Here is a 12,802-nt window from a genome sequence, read left to right as displayed (position 1 = left end):
CATGTCGAGCTGCTGAACTGTTTTTTTCCAGCTTCTTCTTTAAGGCCTTGTATTAACATTATCTTACTGATGTAGTGACACACAGAAGCTGCAATGCATTACCAATGTTTCCTAAGAACTGACACCTACTACCAAAGAGTTCAGAGTACACACGCTGAAAGGGCAGAGGATCAGGTGTGATCTCACTACTTCCACATAGGACAACCACATCTGCTGTGATCCTAGCCCATAGTCAAACTGGGCAATATAGCCTCCAAATTGTATCACATTTCAAGAGAAACTGCTTGTAGGCAGTATCATTTATGTGTGAATGAAGGGTATTTTCCATCAAAGGTAAGCACAAAAATATCCTAGGTAGTGTTTTCTCTGGAATTTTTAGGTAAAACTATACAATAACTGGTTCACACCAGTTTAACAGTAAGTGAAGCAACTTAATCTTGTAACTCTTTATACTGTACCATATAAAACTGAAAAATATTTTCTACCTGGGATTCATCTGGGTCAAGCCTTTTAACCAGTTCCTTAAAGTCCTGCTTTTCTACCATAAACACCATTTGCTCTTCCTGTCATATGGAGTACAACTATCAAGTGTTCCAGTAATGCTCAGTGAAGTTATTTGTTTACATTAAGGTTGTGCATTACGTGCTACTAGCATCTACTCCACCATAGCATGGTAGTACTCAACTGTGTGTTTTTGCCTAAAGTGATGGGACACATGTTACTTCCTTTAGCGAGAATAAATTTAATGCTGATTTTGGACCAGACAATGTTGGATATTATTGAAACAGTTCTCTTTTTAAGTACTAATTCATCACAAGAGGCCGACTCTTGCTTCATGCCCGGCTTGCCTCACTGACACATGCACTATGGAATGTATATACAAGTTGTTGCTATAGCAGCGATATCGTAATTTGGCATTTTTATCTCACGTAAAAATTTAAACTGGAATTATTACCAGCGGCATCATGTGGCACAGCCATATTCCATATAATTCAAATGCATAATGTGACATATATTCAACAATCAACAAACAGCAACAATTCCAAATGCCAAACCACATCATCATACTGACATAATAATTACATATTGCAATCTTTATGGTGAAAGCTGATCAGATTCAGGCAGCCAAAGCCTTACTGCTTGACAACAGTTCTCATTCAGTTCTACACTGATAGCAAGGATATAACCAAAGCTTCGTCACCTGCAAAAACAAAGATTTCTGCCCTGAAAACTGCTTAAGAAACATTAGCAGTGTATTCAGTGTCATATTCATTTGTTTCTGTCACCTGCCTGCCAAATAAGATAAGATCACCATGCTCGATACACCCATTTATTCTCCTTTCAGACTGCCAACACTCCATGAAAGCAACAACACAGTGGGAGGGGGTGAGGGGAGGAAATAGATACTGGGAGACAGAGGGCATATAAAACAATAAAACTGGATAGGGAAAGAGAAAGCTGAAAAAGGCAAGAAAATAAGGACAAGGGAGAAACAAAACTAAACAAAGCGGAAAAAAACAGACAGCAAAGGGAGAAGACGCATTTTATAATTTGGGGGCAAGTTCATACCTACTTGCCATAGGCATTCCAACTGAATTAGGTCATGACAGAGACACATACACATACATTTTTTGGACCCTAGAGACATTTTGGCTACATAAAAACTGTCATATAATTTAAACAGACAAGTCTATTCATTATGTATGAGGAGAAAGGTAAAAATAGTCACCTAAAGGGATCAGTAGTGACAGTCTTGGATTTTAGCCTCGTCCCCAGTGACACAAAGAGGTAAAGGACTGTTTTGGAGTGCGCCAAATATTCAAGCATAAAATGAAACAAATCCTAAAGTCTTTGTTTAGCTCTAACTGATGACAGTTAATGCAAATCAACTTCAATTACACAGAGTAAAACATAAGGACATACATTTTAATGGTGTTAATACTTTGTAGCAATAAGAGAGTGGCTATAAAACTAAATAACCTAATGAAAGATTTTTTTTTTCAAACCGTTTTAAAGTATTTCAGCCCAGCTTCACACTACCTTCCAATCAGCACAAACTTAATCACACAAAACTTTGAAACTACATTTCTGATGAAAGGAAATCAAAACTGAAAGCAATACGTGTTTTTATAGATGCAAGTTTGATAGCTTGATATATAAAAGCATCAAATTAGCACAATTAGAAAAATGAAAATTTTAACATTTCTGGTTAAAAAAATTACGGAAATTATGAAATGATTTAAATGTTGTTGCTATTTAGTTTTCCGGTGACTCAACTGATAAATGAAGAGTTACACCTCTATTCAAGTGATGAGCTTTTCTCGAGAAATGATATGTCAAAACAAATCCCACCCCATGCAAATACCAATACAAATAAATGAATGGCAATTCATATGTGGAATACACAAACATGACCCCCCATCCCCGCCACACAGTGGAATCACTGATGCACAGTGGAATCACTGAATCACTGATGCAAATAACTGAACACACAGGGAGCACTAAGGACTGTTTTGGATTATCAAAAACACACATACATTATTCACACCAGAAAATCTCCCCTTTTTAAAACATTTGTTTTAATTTTTGACCGTGAGCTTCAACAACACTATGTTTATCAACTCTACAGGTTACCAAAGCCTCTGCCATAGCCACTCTGGGTCAAAGCCTGAACAACATATGTGCATGGCAAATGTTGTCTATGCAAGTTTCCCTTAAAAAGCTGCTGTCGCCACACTGGACTGCACTCAAAATCCATACATTTATTAGAGAAAATACAAAAATTACACTTCACTGAAAAAAACTGTACTCATTTCACTAGCAGCTACGGTCAATTGCAAGGTGACAAGGTTTTTTAGCTACCTAACGTATACTGGGGACAGACTTGAAAGCACCACTACTTACACTGACCAAAGGCTAAAATAAGAGCACCAATCATCTCTTTCCCCTTTAGCCCTTAGAGTTCTTCCCTCTCTCTGAAAATAAACCCTGCAGAGAGAATAAAGCAAGGACCTCTTCGAATGCTGAAAACAACAGGTTCACAACTTTCAAAACAATATTTTTGACATGGCAGTCATGTTAAATATGACCACCTGCTCGGTGGAAGTTAGCGCTAAAAAAAAGGGTAAAATTTTGGTAACTTTTCCACACCAGCTTGTAAATCAATCCACTGTATTCTTCATGATGGCTTGGCAAATAACCATGCATAATGTGGAGGTAGAATTGCAATCAATATAGTGTTTTTCTAGAACAGACTAAGGTTCTGCCAAGCACTAATAATCTCCCAAGTGAGCTCTGTTTTCAGAGTCAACACTGCATTGGAAAGAAGAGTTACTGTTTATACAGCTAAACCTAATAGATGTTATTTTCACTGGCAAAATGGCAGCAAGGTGCCAAAAGTACCCATTTTTTCAGTCACATGGACATTAATATTTGATATATGCTGCTCACAGTAAAACAAGCATACACACCTCACAGCACCTTTCTTCATCATCATAGTAAAAGCATGCAGTAAAATTAGGGTTTATCGTTCTTTGTGACAAACAGAAAGCATAGTTTCCTGAGAGAGCCTGCCGAGGTCCAGAAGATCATCCAGTACATTTGCAAGGGAAGGAAGTACATTCTTTAGCAGTTATCTTCCCTGGATCCACAAAAACCCTGCCACACAGAAGTTTCTACAAAGAGGCTACCATTGCAAAGACAATGACTTTGCAATGAAATTGCTTTAAAAACACAATGAATTAAATGAGAATTTCAACCTTGCATCTTTAGGCTTCCACCAATCAGTGATCTGATAAAACAAAGTGTTTATTTTGCTATAAATTCTAAAATGTGGACGCTGTAAATACACTTACTCACACACATGCCTTCAATCCAACAGCACTGAAGACACGATGCTGCTGGGTTGAGTACAGTACCCTATAATAGTGTCTAATGTGAAACACATGATCACATTTTCCACTTGGGTTCCTTAATTCAAACAAAGTTTGAATTCAAATGTCAGTTCACGACATTTTATCTTATTAGCTTTTTCTGTGAAATATTGTTACAATAAGCGGCTTAATCCTTGACACACGGGCCGAAGAAAAAGCACAGGAACAATCACAATCATAAGCAGTATATTTCCGTCACTGCCTTCTCCGTTAACCATACTTAAAGCCAAACCAACAACTATAAATCCTCAATGGCATGATGACAAGTTTTTACACTTAGATGCATGCCAGAGATCATGTAAACAGTATGCAGCATAGAATGTATTGTGAAAATTGACAAAGGAAACAGCTACCTATGACCACAATTAAGGACAACTACCGTATTTTTCGGACCATAAGGCGCACTGTCGATGAACGGGTCTGTTTTCATACATAAGGCGCATTAAGCGAAACAAAACAGTCAGATAAGTCAAATTTTACTCAACTCATTCTTCTTGCTTCCTCCACTTCCATACCATTAATTCATTAATGTTAAATTCTCTTACCGCTGCTCCATTCCTGTGTTGTTGCAGTATATTAATGACTAACCTCGTATTGTGGATGGATTATGTCACGTAGCACATTATTATATACCAGCTAGCCCAACTTCAGTAACCCTACAAAAGACACTGCTGTTTAGTTTTTTGTCTTCATTTATGTTGGAAGTGATAGCAGAGCTGTACGTTTTCATTTTTTCAGAAATCTCTCAGTCAGAACATGCTATAACATGTTTAGGTGGAAAATAGCGAGCTAACTTCTAACTCCGTGAAATTTAATAAATTCTGTTTTCATGGATGCCTGGATGTTAAACTTAATTGTTACATCTGGTAAAGCAGCAACGCTGATCATTTTATTAAAGATGAAAGAATTTAGAAAGTTTCGAGAAACTCTCAGTGATGCCGCAGTGTTCGTTTGACTTTGGGACCTGAAGCGGACAGTTTTGTACCCAGATTACTCTGCGAGGCTCCTGACTACGGTAATGCTCTGACAATCCATCAAGTGGTCCAGCTTCGTAGCTTACCAAAGTCATTTGAGCGCCGCATACCACATAAAATCGGTTTGAGGTCAGTAAGCACAACCAGAATTCATACATAAGGCGCACTGTCGATTTTTGAGAAAATTAAAGGATTTTAAGTGCGCCTTATAGTGTGGAAGATACAGTAGTAACTATTTTGCATTGGGTAATTGAGACACTACTAAAGTGTGTCTCAATGGCAGGAAACTACTCATTTCCTGCCACTTCTTTACACGGATGGAAAACAAGGTACCAATGGTCGCAATGGTCCAGTCTCCACCCTGCATAAAAAGATATAAAACCTGTTCTGATACAACTGATATAAAAAATAAAGAAGATGTTGACAGCCATGTCAAAAATCATGCGTCCTTATGGACTTGCTTTATTTTTTTTTATAAACTTATGTAAATATCTGCCAGATTTGTTTCCAATATTGATGTGGCATTCTTATGTTCAGTTCTGCTATCTAAAACAGATCCAGCATAGTTCAGCTTTTCACCACGAGGCCCCATTTATCAAAGAGTGTGTATGTTAACATTTCAGGGCAGCTGGGTCTCAGATGGTACAGCGGGTGGTCTATTGGTATGTTTGGGCAAGATACTGAACCCCAAGTTGCTCCTGATGCATCCATCGGAGTGCAAGTGTGTGCATGAATGAGTAGAAAAGCACCAAGTTCCAGTCCATTATACATTAACAAGGAAACAATTATTGTAGAATAGGCCCGATTTCATTTGAGATGGAAAAATCCTTACTGGCTAGCAAATATTACACTTTCACCCTCGCTGTCGCCACAGTATCATTGCCCTTATTGGTCAGCTGACCACAGAAGAGAGTCATAGCTCCTAACAGAGAGGACGCATCTCTCTTAAGTGGCTTGATCTTGTGGCTTGTAGCTGTGGGAACTCTTCCAAAGGCAGAAATTCATAAAATATGTTGAAATGGAATGTTTGCCAGTTTGAGGCTTGCAAAATAACTCTTCAAACGCACAGTTAAGCACAGCTCCTGGTGAGTGGGGATAAACTGCTTAAACAGCAGCACTGAGGACTAGAGAGACCCCTATCTAGGCCCCTCAATGTTGGTTTAATATCTGGCTGGCTCCTTCTGCTCTTTCTTTTACTTACACATACACACACCAAAAGTATGGCCTCAGACCTGGCAAACAGCCTTCAAGTTCTTGGAGCAGCTTTTTCTCTAATTTAAAGTTGATTGCCATGGCCCTCTGTGAGTGACTAGTGAAATATGAGTGTGGAGAAGAGTATGGAGGCTTGGATGTGCGTTTGGCTCCGTGTGCATGTGAATGTGTGAGTGTGCATGCACAAAGCCATTGGATCGTTTACATATATGTGCATGCAGAAGTCTGTGTCAAGGTCTGTGTGGAGCCAGAGCGTATCTGTGTGCTCGTGTGGTTTTTGGCCAGAGCTAGAGCAGAGATTGGACTTCCAGCTAAAGACGTCTGCAGGGAAAGCGAGCTGAATAACAGTACCCTTCTCAGGCTAAAATGAGGTGTTAGAAGGTGAGTTCAACTGTACTGAGCTGTACAGAACATGTGCTCAAGTGAAGAAAGTTAGACTATACAGTCTGGGGTCTGTCTTTATAAACCTGCTGCGAGTTAATGAATACTTCATACAACAATGGGGAAGATTGGGTTAAGTTAAACCTTGCCTCGGATCCTGTGTATTTCTTGAACGATTAAATTGATTACTAATGTTTTCTATAATATTTTCATTAGCCAAAACACGCAGGTGTCAGCCACAGTCGACTTGTTTTACTCTGCTTAGGATCCTGGATTTCCCTTTCTTTTTTGGATATGTATGTGGTCTGTGATTCCAAAAAGCAAATTTGTTCCCACTATTTTTCACAATGTTTAGAAAGCAAAAAATACCATCAAGTTTTCCTTTTATAGAGACAGAAAGCTTTAATTCGTGGGTAGGCCAACATCCCAGAGGTAAACAACAAGGTGCCCGGTGTGCCTCGTTTTTCTTAGTCAGTGTATATTTAGTTTCACAGTGGTGAAGTGGTCAAGAAATCTGGTTCTTCGCAAAGTTGTCCAAACTGAGATGCATCCTCCCGAATGAAAAACAGTAAACACTGCTGTAAGTGACACGCATGCTACGGGGAGACGCCAGGTGCTTCTCTTTCCACACAGCCCATTGTGCGTCTGGCTACGACAAAACAACAATTACACGATCTGTCTCTCTGCATAGAATTAGCTGAATGGATTTTAAAGGAGAAAAATAAACAGCAATCAAACATGGAACCACTGAAAACCTGGGACAAATTAACATCACAAGACTGGCTTAAGCAACCCCAGTTTTCTGTTTTACTCCCACATGGGAGTGAAGCAGAAAAATGGACTCCTATTGGCCAACTGATAGCTAACAGTACAATTGCTTCCGCCTCACAAGAAACTAGAATAGAATAGAAATATCCTTTATTGTCCCTCATTGGGGACATTCACGTGTTCCAGCAGCAAACTGACAGGCAGACGCAGCATGCAGAGTCAAAAGACAATTTACAACATAACGAAAACAAAGTACTAATGAGAAGTCTTTTTTTTTCTGAAAATACAAGATATCTGAAAAATTCAAATAATAATAGTAGCCAATAAAGCAGACGCAGTTTTGTCTTGTTACTGTCTTTGATAGTACTAAGACTCCTGAAAACAATATCTCCAAGAATTTAACACGGAACCTCTACAAATCATAACCGATCCAACAGCTCTTACTTTAATATTCCTCTTAACCTCGTTTTCAGTACATGTAAAAATTATTTTTGTTGAGGGCCATGTACTTGAGCCAGTGCAATCCTTGATCAATAAAAGTGGACTCTGATCCTACTTTTCGCTGCATCCACCTCTTTAAAGAATCACAGACGTACACTGATGCTGGGATACACAAAGTTATTGGCAAGGTTCAAATGTTTCCACTGATACAGAAGTACTGCTTACACTGTGGGCAACTATGAGTTTCTTAAAGCCTTTAAGCTCATAAAGACAGATGTTACAGCATGAACTTTGACCCACATTTTCCTTTTAGCGGGGCAACATTCAAGAAACGGCTAATTTCAAGCAAAAGGCTCGCTGCCTGCTTTTCTGATTTCTTTTCCCACCTTCCTTCCCTTTCCTACTCCTGAGACACCTCCAGGCTTCATCATTCTGCTTCGTCTGTTTGCATTCCTGTTGAGCTCTATTTAAAAGCTTGATCACTCCACTGGGTAGAGGAATGCACATCTGCAGTGAGACCCCATCCCAGTGTCTCTGTCATCTTTTTCTTTTTTTGGCTGTCTCTCTGTCTGCTTATGCATTATAGTAAGTATTTGTTTCTGATTGAGTTCTCAGAGCGTTAGCTTTTGCTATTGACCTGGAACTTGAACTAATTGCAGATATAAATATACAACAACAAAGGGCAGGATGAAGACTAATCTTGTTTATTACATCAACAAGTGCTTTCAGTGGCCATGATTTCAACGCTTCATTTATACTCTGCCAAGTGAGTTCCCGTGCTTGGTTTTCAGAACTGGAACCAAAGCATGTCAATGAAAGCCAGTGAAAGTTTTTTTCTTTACATTTATCACACTATTTTACTATATTTAGAAAATAATTACACAAATCACAAGCACGCTTTCCACAACAATAATACAAAAAGTACACCAAACCACACCAATCTACAATCCACCCATCACAACAATATTTACACATTTAAATATCATGCAGCACCTTGTTCTCACTGCATCATTTTTAAATGAAATCTAAAACTAAAACACAGAAACAGAAAGACATTTAATTAACAGTGGAAACAAAAAAAGCAGCCATGCTCAGTTTATCAATAATAAAAGAACAACACATTGTAACCAGTGCTTTTTGTCCAGGGTACCACCAGCTTTTTACCCATAATTACAAGGCATGAAGTTAAATACAATTAGAGGAAAAAAAGACTGTGGTATGATGTTTAACAGCCTAAACAGGGATCCACATTGAGGCTAGTACGACAAGTCCCCACTGTGAACAACAGTAGAGTACATTTCCTTTCATTCCCTCCTGTCCCGTATAGTGAGGCGGATTAAACTTTTCGTCCCCACATCCCTCACCAACCACCCCTCACACACACACAGGCAGTTTACTAGCCGCTAATCCTCTCCCGCCCGGTTTAAACACTTTAAATGGCCGGACTTACCTTGGAAACTATCCCCGAGTCAAACAGGCATTATTATATTGTCGCCTTCCATGGCTGGTACCTCAACGAGTTGTTCCTCGACTCACCGATGACACTAGACACGAAGTAGCGGGGCAAGAGAGCAACAAAGTCGGACAGCAACCAGGAGGAGGAGGGAGGAACGAGGCCGGAAAGTGGGCTTCTGCGCCATTGGAGGCGGCGGATGTCAATCACCTGACTGAGTGGGCGGCCCCTAACTGTAAAGAGATTATGGAGGCTGAGCTATAGGTCTGAGGTCTAATGAGGAATGCGGGATGAAAAACAGAGCGAGGTCTCCAACAGCAGGGTTATGAAAGTTTGAATGTTTTGGTCTGTTTTTAATGTATGCAGGTTTATTTCAAATGTGTGTCTACTATAAAAAATGGAAAATAATCAAAATTCAACTTCAGGCAGTTGTAACTTTTAAAAAGCTGCCTCTTTTAATTTCTAATGAAATTTATGTATATACATTTTTTCCATGGTTTACCTGTTTATTTTTTTATGCACATAGCATAAAATAGGTATAGGTAGTCGGAATAGGCATTGCAATATAAACAATAAAAGCACAACACTTTTCAAAGGCAAAGTAATGCTGCATACAGGCAGGTTTTGATTACAGATTTCACCAAACTGACAAAAGATTTTCACTGGATATATTAATTTTATTTAAGGTGATTTATTTTTAAAACATAATATTGTTACGTTAGTTCTGTTTTTATTTTATTTAATTTAGCTAAATGTTTTGTTTAGACATGAATAAGCTCTTATGTGTCAAAGTAACTGAACATGTCTATAACGATGGAAGCAAAACAGCCTTTTACAGGTTTCCAGCTAAAATGTTGATCCCGTCTCATGAAGTGCACCACTGATTTACTTATTTCTTTTTATAGTTGGCTTACCTGTTTGTTAATGAGTAAATAACACATTAAACCAATTAATGGTTCCAGTGCCCTGGGCTTCAGCAGCAATAAATTACATGACAGTAACAGCTAATTATTGGAAATAATTCCCTTTTCGCCTCCCCCATGAATGACAGAGGTGGAAAAACACATCTGTTGGTCTAATGCAGTATATTAAAAAACCACTGCTTGTCACAGGGACAGATTTACCACATGACAAAACAGCTTTCTGACATAACAAATTCTCGTGCAAAGTCTGTTTTACACTCTTTTTTCCTGTAAACTAAGTTTGACCTCTCACCTAGATCTCCTCCACAGAGAAAAAAACAGCCACTTGTGCAGCTTTTCGTTCAGTTTTATGATTAACGGTCAAGAACAATTAGAGTGCAAACTGTGGCAGTTGGATTCCAGTCCGCTCATCAGGCATACAAGGGTGACATCAATTATTCCATTGAAAAGGGGATTTCCAATTTCCAAAAGCTCAGCCAGCCCCCCTTACTGACCCTGACCTTTTTAGCTGCAGCTTGGAAGAGTTACATTTTAACATCTCATTAGGAGCAGAAGAGCAGTGATTGCCAAGCATGCGTAAAAGAGATATGAAAGAGTCTGGTTGTCCATCTTAATTTATCAGCTTATCCAGTGTTTACATATTTGCAATGAGATTTTTTTTCTCCTGTAGAGTGTACCTGCTTAATGTTTGCCCTAGAACACTTGTGGAGTGAATTCCTCATCACTACAAGCTTTACAAAAGTACTGCTTTCCTGAAAATGAGCATTCACTGTTTGTTTGCTTGTTTAAATTGTGTTTGTTAATTTAAATCTTTCATACTTTTGAAAGAGCAGTTTGTGGCATTGTTGGAGTGTACTACTTTTGCCTTCTGATGACCTATCCATGTGTGTGTGGTTTGTATCTTCCAGTCTATTATCTTGCCTGGCATCTGTCTTACTACTGCTGGACGAAATGTACCTGTCACTCTGTTCCCATCTGCCTTATCTTTTGTCTCATTGGTTTGTATGTGTCCGTCCTTCATCTGGGTCTTTTTTCCGTAGCTCGTTTAGCCATCTGTTGTGACACTTCTGTATTTTCATGCATCCGAAAACTAGGCTTCAAGTTAGCAATTAAATATCTGTTTCTATGATAAACATATTCAAATTTAGATTGAAATTATACTAGTGTCTTCTCTTTAATTTTGTTACAGTAATGCACCTTGTAATACAAACTTTAAAGTAAGTGTAGACTTTAAATCTATTATGCAGGCTATTATTTGTTGACAACCAATAATCTATATTCAGTTTCTCAAACTCAAATTCTTACATAGAGCTTACAGTTAAGCACTCAGGACTCATAATGTGAAATAGCACTAGAGCATCTCAATGAAGTGAATGTTAAAGAAAGAAAACTTTACCTTATTTCTCTACAGTTATAAAAAAAAAAAAAGAAGTCAACCACTTGTTGCTTTATGTTCTGTGGTATTGCTTCCCTCTGCTGGGCCTTTTAACTCATTACAGAGTTCAATAAGTTTAAAATAAGAACGGGATCAGTCCTATAGACTGTGTACATCATCCACATTTTGTATACCACAGTTTACCACACTTTAACACAAATACTCAAGCAAGCCAGTGTAAATCCACCAGTGCTGGCCTGCTCGCTGTCTCTCAGTAAGATTACATTAAACCTCAGCTCATATGCAGTCAGTTATTAGATTTTAGCAACACATATTTTACAACCAAGTCTTTACCTCGTTGTGTTTTTGAGCTCTACCACCAGTGCACAGTTGTAACTTGTGCATACCACTACCAAAAGTAATCACAATCTTTCTCTGATATACAGCAATGTGTGTCCCAAGATTTCTGTCAGTACACCCTATGCTTTTAGGCATTTTAACCTGGTGGTGTTGCAAAAGGAAAAGCCAGACAACCCCTTAGCACAGATGCAATATACCATAGGGGCTCCACACACACCCTTCCAGTTTTCTCTAAGGGCATATTTACTCATCATACTACATGTTTATATATAACATGCTGTCAGAGTGATGAGCACAGAACTGTAATTATTCTATTGTTGCAATAAATCATTTAAAGTTGTGAGTTGTTTGACTGAACCATCTTAAATATTTGTTAATATTTGAGTCTGAGTCAAAGTTTTTGTCAAATTGAGCCTCCCATAAGTGATGAGGATTATAAATACTGTGATTTCTCATTTGTATAATTAGAATTTAATGCACTTTCTGAATTTTCTCTGATGTCTGACCTGAGGCTGGTAAAAGCAACACTATTTGATATCCAATGAAAATCACTAGATATTGTTTATAATCGTCTTGAACAGTGGTGGTCCTAGCCTGTTTGGCAAATCCCCCAACTCGAAGGTCACCACAACATGATCTAACACACCTACACCTTAGTTCACAGATTCACTTTGTCCAGGGTGCTTTTCTGAGATTTCACACAACCCAGGATTCAAATCATGAATACATAATGGACTTGGATTTACAACATTATAAATGAAATGTGCTCTATTTGGAAGCAGCAGGGCCCCCCTCCCCTTTCGACGGGTTGTGTGTGAGACTTTAAACCATCAAACTGTAAATTTTAAATTGTTATTGATCCCTTTACCACTAGTCCTAAAGTGTATATTCATTTTCTTACTCTTCTTATATATATTGTTTGTTTACTTGCACTGCTGTAACTGGAGCCTCGTCGTCTTGTCTCTCTATATACTGGACTGTAT

At 38.5% G+C, this 12,802-nt stretch overlaps 1 protein-coding gene across 4 annotated transcripts in view; it reads right to left on the bottom strand.

Annotated features, from left to right (window-relative positions):
• Positions 1-9,342, bottom strand: part of il11ra (interleukin 11 receptor subunit alpha) — a 50,098-nt gene extending 40,756 nt beyond the window's left edge. For 2 of the 4 annotated variants that reach the window (XM_084934837.1, XM_084934839.1), the window contains exon 1: positions 9,159-9,342. The gene's annotated coding sequence lies outside the window, so the exon portion shown is untranslated. The remainder of the gene's footprint in view (positions 1-9,158) is intronic. The other 2 variants (XM_084934838.1, XM_084934835.1) reach the window with 2 other exon arrangements.
• Positions 9,343-12,802: the final 3,460 nt, after the last annotated feature.

Source organism: Perissodus microlepis, chromosome 7 (genome assembly GCF_051167445.1).
Source record: "Perissodus microlepis isolate ML-2025 ecotype Zambia chromosome 7, ASM5116744v1, whole genome shotgun sequence".
Taxonomy (NCBI): Eukaryota; Metazoa; Chordata; class Actinopteri; order Cichliformes; family Cichlidae; genus Perissodus; species Perissodus microlepis.
Note: the sequence above shows the minus strand (reverse complement) of the source record. Positions and strands in the feature narration are given on the sequence as shown.